This window comes from Arachis ipaensis, chromosome B08 (genome assembly GCF_000816755.2).
Source record: "Arachis ipaensis cultivar K30076 chromosome B08, Araip1.1, whole genome shotgun sequence".
NCBI classification, from domain to species: Eukaryota; Viridiplantae; Streptophyta; class Magnoliopsida; order Fabales; family Fabaceae; genus Arachis; species Arachis ipaensis.
The window spans coordinates 98,389,258-98,399,630 of NC_029792.2; the positions used below are offsets into that span (position 1 = coordinate 98,389,258).

The 10,373-nt window shown below is 33.2% G+C and overlaps 1 pseudogene; it reads right to left on the reverse strand.

Annotated features, from left to right (window-relative positions):
• LOC107611191 overlaps window positions 1–9,521 on the reverse strand; it is an 18,249-nt pseudogene extending 8,728 nt beyond the window's left edge.

Genomic DNA, 10,373 nt, shown 5'->3' on the forward strand with positions numbered 1-10,373 from the left:
TTGTCTTGTGGTCCAAAGCTGCATCATACCTGTAAATAAAGTTCATTAGAACAATAATCACTGCCAAAATAAACCATCTATTTTCCAATTATAGTCATAGTTGCTTTAATTCAATGTGCCTTGCAGTTGATCCTGTAAATAGTTCAACACAAATACCATTAAAACCACAGTTGCAGAATTCGTTAAAACATGTGCCAAACCTCTTCTTGAGTTCAGTTAGGTAGCCAGGACCTGGTTGGATGTCATTTGTTCTTCCTTTGCACACAGTGCATAACCATTTTTCTGGAGTTAAATTGTGAATTGGGGGACTTAAGCATTCTTGATGGACCAGTTTACCACAGCCAGAGCATGAAAGCAAATTATGCCTTTCCTGCAATGAAAATTGCAAGTCCAACATCTCTAGAGTTAAGATAATTCAAAAAAGCCTTTTCATTAGAAAAATGAATGAATAAATAAATAAATTAAAACGATACCTCCTCTAAGCTGCATAATTCACATGTCTGAAGCTCATCATAATCAGAGTCACTAGATTCAAGAGCAGAGGCAGCTACACCAACCCAATAGTCAAGTCAAATGAGGCCATGCAACAGATATTACAGTCATTATATTACCAGAACTTAAAGATATTCATCAGCATCTACATAAGAACTCCTCAAAACAGTGATTTTTCTATATATAAAACAATGTTCTTTAATTTACTTTATTATATTTTTTTAGACTATATATAAACAATATTTACAGAAAGTAACCCAAACAGGTGAAACTAATTCTAGTATTGCACAATACAGAAACATTACAGATCCATTATATAATAGAGTTTAATTTTGATGCACAGATAGTATAAACATTTTACACAGTCATGCATTCTTTTGGATGACGATTTACGTGGTAAATGTAAAAAAAAGTTATTTTTGCTAATGTGGTGTTATATGACTGAATGCACGTGTAAAACTACTTTATACTGATAGTGCATCAAAATTAAATTCTATATAAAAATGACAGAAAACATACCACTCTCTTCACCTTCTGGTTCATAATCAGATTCATCCATTTCAGGATCAGTGTCAGCTGCATCAATATAGTGGTAAAATCAAAGATGGAGGATCATGTGAGGTCAGCATGTGCTGAAGAAATGCATCACTACTTCCACATTATCTTAGACACTCCATTAACTTAACAGCATTCTTGGGAGCTTCTCAGTCACCTAGCATCTTTTAATTTTTTTAAATCTAATCATTACCAAAAAGAAGCCAAACTAGGAAAATTTTATTTTGTTAAAGACAATCTTGTGTGTAATTCTCTTCATACTTCGTTATAAAAGAACAGTACAACGTAGATTTGTGTAGCTTTTGGATAAGCTTCTCTAATTAAAAGCAAAGGCATCAAAAGATAATTATTTTTCTTTTAGAAGCTGCTTTTTATCACAAACATACAGTTTTTGAAGGCTTATCCAAAATCATACAGAGTTGTCAATCGATTATAAATCACAGTTGCATTGAAAACACATCAGTGTCTTCGATTGTGGTGCAGAATAAACTAAAAGGAATTACTACATATAACAGAAAATGTGGCACCTAAATGTTAGGTTTCCAAGTTAGTTCAAAGTAACTAGAGAACTTAGTTTGACAACAAATAAGATAGAAATAGATTCGTCAGAATCCCTAGACATTTGTGAGAATTTGGGTGACTTACTAGCATTTCGTAACAATCTCACAAGTCTATAAGAAAAACTAGTGCACGGTGAGTTCTAATTTGAGTTTTAAAAATAAACTGCTTCCTAGTTCTACCCAAGGAAAAAAGTTCCCTTGAACCTAAGTGGCAACAGCACTTTCTTTATGATGTAATTCTGTTTGTATTAATTTGTATACTCCACTACTGCACATTATTAATATTCATGGAATAAATTCTTAAAATGGACAAGAAAACAAAGAATAAATTATATTAATAGATAGATATTTATTTCTTTTATTGAAAAAAGAAAACTTTATTTTATGATTGCTAATTGGCACCCTTTATCACCAACCAAACGGCTATGACCAACTTACATAATGACAAAATAGTATGTGAAATGACTTAATACCAAAATCAGCACAAACAAAATAAGAAAAAGGATAGAAATGAAACACAATTCATTAAAATTTGCTTTGAGACACTCACTTTCAGATTCTTCGTAACTTTCAATATTACTAGAAGGATGCACCTTAGCTATGTTCCTGCCCTTTACTTTTCCTGATACACAAGGACTCGTTGAGTGCCCCATCCCCTCGAGATCAAGCAATGCATCCTTTTCTATAATAGAACAGAAAAAAAATTTGATCAAATAAATGGAAAATATATTATACGTACAAGATGGAACTTGCAAAACAAGGCCCAAATATACCATGAAGTTCGGGGTTCTCTGGCAATGGAAAACAGTCATCTACAAATTTTTCCAGCAACTCTTGAGGCCCAGAAATGAAATCATCAAGTTCAAAACCCTATCAGGGAGAAAAAAAAAAGAAAAAGAAAAACGAAGAATAAAAATCATGTGAAGTAGTGACATCAGAGAAAAACTGGTTTACATGGAGCGAGCGGCAACAGAATCCAAATACCCACGTATTTTGCCACAGCTCCTTCAGTCCTGGCTTCCCCAGTACTCTGCAGTCCTATAACTACACACTTATCTTCCATCAATGCTTGCTTCACTAGTCTCACAGTAGCAGGTACTTTAGCAGACAAACACACGTGTCTAAAGAAACGCTGCAGCATTGCATTGAAATGTGACAAATAAAACAAAACAAACAAAATATTAGCATCAATGAGATATCAAAACTAAGATTGTCATTAAGCACCAATCCTTACCTGGTGGCATGACCAGTATAATCTCCACAGTGTACGTGAATCAAATTTCACATTTAAGAAGGCATTGGAAGTTGTAGACAGTAAATCCACGCGCAGTTCCGACCAAAATTTTGCAGCTTTTTCATATATGTCCTAAGAAATTTGATAAGATCAATTACATAATCAGCTGACAATATTCAAATCAGAAAATAATTGTGAAACTAAACATAATAAATAGAACTACTTTTTAAATAATGTGCAGGTGATGACTGATGCCCATATATCTTTAATTCTTTATTATGTATACAAGGCAGTCCTTCTCTCCTACCACAGAGATGTAAAATTCACAACTTATGTCTAAAGGTTCAATGAAAAATACATCGTTTCTCAATTCCACATTTTTGGAAGAATAAAGGTCCTATAACTGGTGCGAGAACTCCTACTTAGAAAAGAACCATACAAAACAGAATGTAGAGCATACCAGTCAAAATGTGCAGAATTAAAAAAAAAGTCACATTTTAAGTTCAAGATACTGAAAAGTGAAAACATATGGCATTTCAAGCTGTGAATGTCCAGATAAACATATCGACAGTGCATGATATTGATATTTTCTAGTAGAAATAAACAACATATCATATTCGATTAAAGAGAGAGATTGATTTCTAAGAAACTGTAATCTGTTATGAGAGCTAGCAGCAAGCTAATCCTAGCAAGCACAGCAGTCTCTATTCTAGTTTCTATTCTCTTAAGCTATCTTACTAGCTTACTCTATCATCGCAGATAATAGTTCAGCTTATGCAGTGACTCATACCATCATCTTATCCTCTAATGGTGCTTCAATAACTTCAAAGTCAGCACCCTTGTAGCTAAGGGTCCGACATAAATACATTCCCCTGAAATCATAAAGATTAAGAATATATATTACATGCATACATGTGCATAAGGCTGCAGTGGGTGCATATGTGAAAATAATATAACCTTGCTTTCATGTCCATGGCAACTAGTTCTAGAGCTCCTACACCCCCTTTGTCAAGTGCACCTGGATGTATATACCATGAGAATGATAAAAAGATTACGGGGTCTGAGCCAACATACATGAATTAATCAAACAGGTACATAGACGAACATTGAAACTAAGCAATTCCAAAGCTGTTCCAAACAAAGCAGCAATGGGAATTTAAACAACCAAAAATAAATAAATTATCTAGCACTAAAAAGGATACAAAGAGAAGCCATTACCACTATTTTGCACAAATTTCCACATGAGAATATGAGTATATTTATAGTCTAGGAATAATAAAAATAAAAATATTATATGTTTTGCTATATGATACAACAAATACAAACTAAGCAATCTTTAATGTATGTTAGAATGGCCAAGATTACATGAACGATTAGACAACAGAATTTCCTTCTGAAAAGAGTACAACAGCTAATAAATACAAGAGACTGGGTAAAACTAAAACATATCCATGAAAGGGAGGACAGAGAGTATATAAAGAAGTAGCTATAATAGATATTTCAAAAAAAAAAAAAAGATATAAACTCAACCTAAAAATTCCTTGAAATCACAGAAAGAAGTTCCATCACCCCAAAGGCCAAGTCGAACCATATAAGCCATGTTGCGGGGTTCAGATGCACCAGTGGCAGAACAATAAACAACACGAGCTTCGGGTAGTTGAGCCTATCAAATCAAATCAGATTATGAAAGCTTAGTAGAAAATATAGCAATTCATCTCTCATCATTACAAAATGAAAATTTTACAACATTGAAGACAGATAAACACAGCAACAGACATTGAAGACAGAGAAACAGAGATGAACCAAGACTGTGGAAGAGCTTTTCTATAAATTCAAGTTAGTAGGAAATGTTTAAAAATCACTTTGATTATGAAAAGACACACAGAACACTTCATACATTACTAGCAAATTTTACATAAACCTCATATTACTACTTTGTACAAACAAGAAAGAGAAATAATTATTATACAAGACTTTGACCCTATAACCCTACTTGTTTTTACTAGCAAAAACGATAATAACATTTTGGTAAATATAATCCCCACAATATTTTGATTATAACACCTAAGTACCTAGAAGTCTAGAACATCAAATGCATACATGTCACCTTTCTAAGACAATCATGCCATAACAGTATAGCTCTTCTAGTTGGTAGTTTCAGTCATCGCTTCTAGTTTCATAACAAAATTCTTGCAACACATTTCAACTTTTATAGACAAAAATATGGGCTAATTGTTTTTGACAGACTAATATGTTAAGCCCTACTCTCCGGGACCAAAATATCTGTCTATTTTGCTACTAACAAAGGGCTTGAGGCAAAATAAACTGCCTTTTGGTCACTTTTTAATCCTCAAACTACCGTTCTGCACACTACCATGTCAACCAGCATATCTAACGCTTCACCCAACATCCTCCATGTTCTCCTTTTGGCAGTTTTACAAAAAATCTCCTCCCTTCTCATCCTAGTACAAACACAAACACACATCCCTTCTTATAAGTCTTACCTCATTCATGAAATCACTATCATCCAACTTATAACCAATTGAATTGAAATTATTTTGTAATGTGCATATTTTTATTGATGAATAGTAATTGAATAATTACTAATATAAATTTCTCAAAATTATGTTTACTTAACTTTAATTATAAATTCAACAATAGAAAAAAAACGGTTAAGCCACTAGTTATCATAATTTTTGCGCAAGACAATAACCAAGGCCATGTTTAAGTATGGGAAAACCCCAACAAGCCTAGCCCTTATACACAACATACCAACATTACGTATAATGTGACACAACATGAAATACTCTAGCATCTAACACTCCCCACAAGCTGCATAATAAAAATTAAATAAACAAAATAAAGTAAACTAGATGAAGACCCGCGAATTTGAGCTAAATTAATTATATTACTTAAAAATATATTAGATCATATGTAAATTAATATTAAACATAGAAGTTAATTTGTAAAAAATATTGTACAATACATTTATTAATTTGGCAATTTATATATGATTTAATAATATTATTATTCAACAAAAAAGAAATACAAAAAAAAATATAAAGTTAAATATAGATAATAATTGTGCTTAACCGTTACTTTGTAATTCAATTATTAACCAAATTCTAGTTGTGCAAAAAATTCGCAAGCATGGAAAGGGAGAAAGAGAAAGATGTCCGAAATTATGTTAGAGGAGATAAAGAAAATGTGTAAAGTGAATGTTGATTTATCTAGTAAATATTATTAATGTTTTGATAATTAAAAACGATATTCAATTAAGGAAAAAGAAGTTATATATAGGCGACAAAGACACTACATAACTCATGAATACAATTACACAATGAAATAAAAAAATTAATGAATATAATCACACAATTATCTAATACATACATTTAGCAAATTAAAAAATAAAAAAATAAAAACTATGGTCATCAACCAAATTCTAATTGTGCAAAAAATTAGTAAGAATGGAGAGGGAGAAGGAGAAAGAGAAAGGTATGAGATTATGTGAGAGGAGATAAAGAAAATGTATGAAGTGAATATTGATTTATATAGTAAACATAAAAATGAGTAATGAGTATAAGAAGAAAAGAGAAGGAATTAAATTTTAAATAAAATTATACCTATTAAAAAGAATTAACATTAACATTGAAAACAATAGTATAACCTACATAAAAATAAAGGGTAAGAGAATATGTAAAGTTAAGGTTAAAAAAAATCCTATAATATTATATAAAGATAGGTTATTATGAGGAGATAAAAATACAATGAAAATCCTATGACATAATGCAAGGATAGAAGAATTGTGCTCAAGTTGTATGAATTAGCCACATAAGCTGGAGTGGTATAATTGTAGAAACCTAGAAGGCTAACAAGAAATCTAGAAACTATCTTTAGCTCTCTTTTAATATATTACTAATAGATTACCAAAAGAGAAAGGGCTACCCGGTGCACAAGAATCATAAAAACATAAAGATCTCTAGGTTCCATAAATTATAGAACGAGATTGCTTACCATGTATTGAAAAGGTAAAGAGATGGAGAAAGGCAAGCAGAAAATGAAACAAGGATGAAGTTTACAAATCAAAACAAGAAAAAGAAGTATACAAAAATAAATTTAGGTTTTCTAACTACTACAATAATTTGTATAGGTCTTATCTTCATCACTATGGGCTTATGAAAAAAAATATGTCAGTGTATACATGAAATACTATGATTTATATTATCTTTCTTTATCAATTATCAGGCAGCTCCTAGTTTATGAATTGTGGAATTTTCAGTTAGGTTAACCTTCTTTCCCCTGAAATATATATATATATATATATATATACTTTTGTGGCTCACTGTAGAATTACTAGTCACAATCATATAAAACATGATATCAGAAATTGCCGTACTAATCCAAGCATTATTAGAGCATTAAGCAGAAACCTGTATATCAAGCACTGCTTTGCCAGTTTGTGTTGGCTGCATACCACCTTTAGCTTCCGGCATCAAGTTTTTCGCTTTGTGACACTATAATTAAACAGATCACTCTTAGCAACAGAAAGTTACACCAAACAAAAAAAATACTACAAGAAATACTCATCACTACCAAAATATCATATGAAATCGAACAACAAAATTGACAGTTTTCACTTGGAAGAAAATAATTCAATTATCTTCCAACCTCATCGAATATTATAAGACCATCAAACTTTGGCCCACACCACTGCACAAGTTGTTTGAGACGAGATTGACCCTTATCAGAGGATGCTATGAGGCTACTGTAAGTTGAGAAAACAACCCCATCCTTGACTCCAACAGACTTCGAAGAAAGCTTAGAATAAGGCAGTTTGTTCAAAGCATGCACTAGGTCCAGCGAAAAAAGGAAGACAGTTAAATGTATATTGCATAATAACTTTTTAAATAGTGATTAAACAATAACACCCTGTTTGTAACGAAACCTTAATAAATAAATAAATATAATGCTATAAACGTCTAAAAGGAATTTCAAGAAAATAAATGTAGCTTGAGAGTCAGCAAGCCAAATACAAGGTGAAGCTCTATAATTCATATCAAAAGTGTACCCAAGACCTACATTATTTTATGATTACCCAAGGCATTCTAATCAGAACCAGATAATCCTTTTAACATATGATTTTTGTTCGGTAAAAGCAGTCAGGAGATAAATAAATCTTTGTGGAGTTCCTAATTTGAAATATATCACTAGTTGGGATTTTCTCTTCTCCTTTAGTTATCTGCATTTTGGGTTTTGGAGGATTCCTATCCCCATCTGTCAGTCTCTTATAAGAACCATCTATGCTGACATTAGTTATATCTACACCATAAAAGCTAGCATGTAATAGAACTTTAGCTAAATAATATACCTTTAACACAAGTTGCACCCATATCATCCAAGTCTCTTCTGGCATCAAACTTCAAGTCTGAACCAACAGAAATCCATCTACATGATCATGGAAACATAAAGGGGCCATTTAAAAAAATCCCAGTATGCAAGTTCATACTACGGAAAAAAAGGGTTACAAGCACATATAAGCAAGCATCAAAATCGTGAATTATACTCCCTTAACTACAAATATAAGTCACTTTTGACAAAAACATGCATATTAAGAAATCACTAACTTCAAAAAAACATTTGAAGTGCTTGGAGTAACAAAATTAAGCATATAATTAATGAAAAAGGTATAACTAGGGGGAAAAAGATATTAAAACATCCTTAAACTAATCAAATGACAAGCATTGTTGGACAAACTTTTTGATAAAAAGTTGCTTATATTTCAGGATCGAGAGACTAGTTAATTTCAATATAGATGCATGACTGTATGTTCAGACAGCAATCTGAACTTACAACGCCTTTTCCCGTCCTTGCTGCCAGTTCTCCCAAATAAGCCCAGCAACTGAGCGGCCCTTACCAACACCAGCTCCATCCCCAATAAAAAATCCTGCCCTTGTGCCGTCTGGAAGGTGTAGAAGATGCCTCTGTTGAGGAAAAGAGCATCATAGACAAGAAGCCAAACCATCATTATTTGTTATCAATAAATGTCAAAGAAAAACGACAAACCTGACAAGCATAGACCAATGTCTCTATCTGCAGGCATGACAAAGCCTTTGAACTTTCCAAATAATCTTTAAGTATTGGATCATAAGTAGGTTCAGGTGGCTGCACTGCAGACAAGGAAGAAGTCTCAACAACAGGATCTGGGTGCGGAGGTCCCATAGATACTTTTGCTGGCCGCTGAATAATGAGAAACGTGAAAAGTTTGAGCAGCTAATTGTGTTTCCAAGGCTTGAAATGGATAGTTAATATCTATTTGCTAATTTGGTTAACATTAAAAAAAAATATATATAAAAGATAAAGGAACACCGGTGTTCAATCGAGAGGATCTTTAACTCACATAATCTGTAAATGTTTCTCCTGCTGTTCCGCCTTCATCTTCATCACGTTCAACCTCAACCGCTAGCTGTTATTAGTTTAATGTTGATTTAAAATATTGAGATAAAAAAATTCCCTGTTTCCAATAGATAACATTGAGCAGAGTTTTTTTTTGTCTCCTCTATATCCCTTTCTCTGCTAGACTGCTAGACTCATCAACTCAACAAATATTAACGTCACTCAAATAAATTCAACATAAAGTCACAACCATTCTAAAAACCACATCCACAAAAGCATGCTTATTTTTTATTTAAAGAAAAGGAAAATTTTCTAATAAGACGCTTGGACAAAAAGTAGGGTTGATTTTTCAACTAGAATTTTAGGAGGAAGAATAATAATATAAAATACAAAAAATTATTATACACGATAGTTCCATAAATGATGATAATATTTAGTTGGAACGGAAAAAACCCCTTTGCAGCCTCTGCATGGAACCTCAACCTTACTTGAACCAGAGCCGCCATTCTGCTTCTTGCGTAGCTTGCTAGTCTCCGTGGCGTGTTTCCGCTTCTTCGCAGCCGCTCCAGCCGGCGGCACTGGTGGTTGCGATTGTGGCGGTGATACTGATGGTGGTGGAAGTGGTGGTAATGGCATCGGCGGCAACCGCTGCGGCATTTGGCAAGCAGGGCAAACAAACTCCACGACGTTCATCGACGTGGTCAGTGGCGTGCTGCAGCCGGCGCAGAGCACAGTTAGGGCAAAGGGCGGCGGTGCCGATGGTATAGTCATTTTGGGAGATTAGGTTAGTCGTAGAGAGAGAGGGGGAGGGGGGGGAGAATGAGTAAGTGGTGGGAGGAAATAGAGGGAACGAAGAGGGTGGTTAATAGATGAACAAAGGAAGAAAGAAAGCGCGCCAAAATGTATGGGTTTGTGATTTGGCGGAAACTTACTCGACACGCTTGCGTCCTTTCCTCTATACAGTGGCGTTTCACTTTTTTCAATTTTTATTTTTCTTTTTTTAATTGGCTAAACAATCAAAATCGCTCTAGATTTTTCACCAAGCTATAATGATATCCAAACTTTTTTAATTGATAAGGATATATCAGTTAAGATTATAAAATAAAAAAATTATATAAAGAATTAAAATTTTTAATATA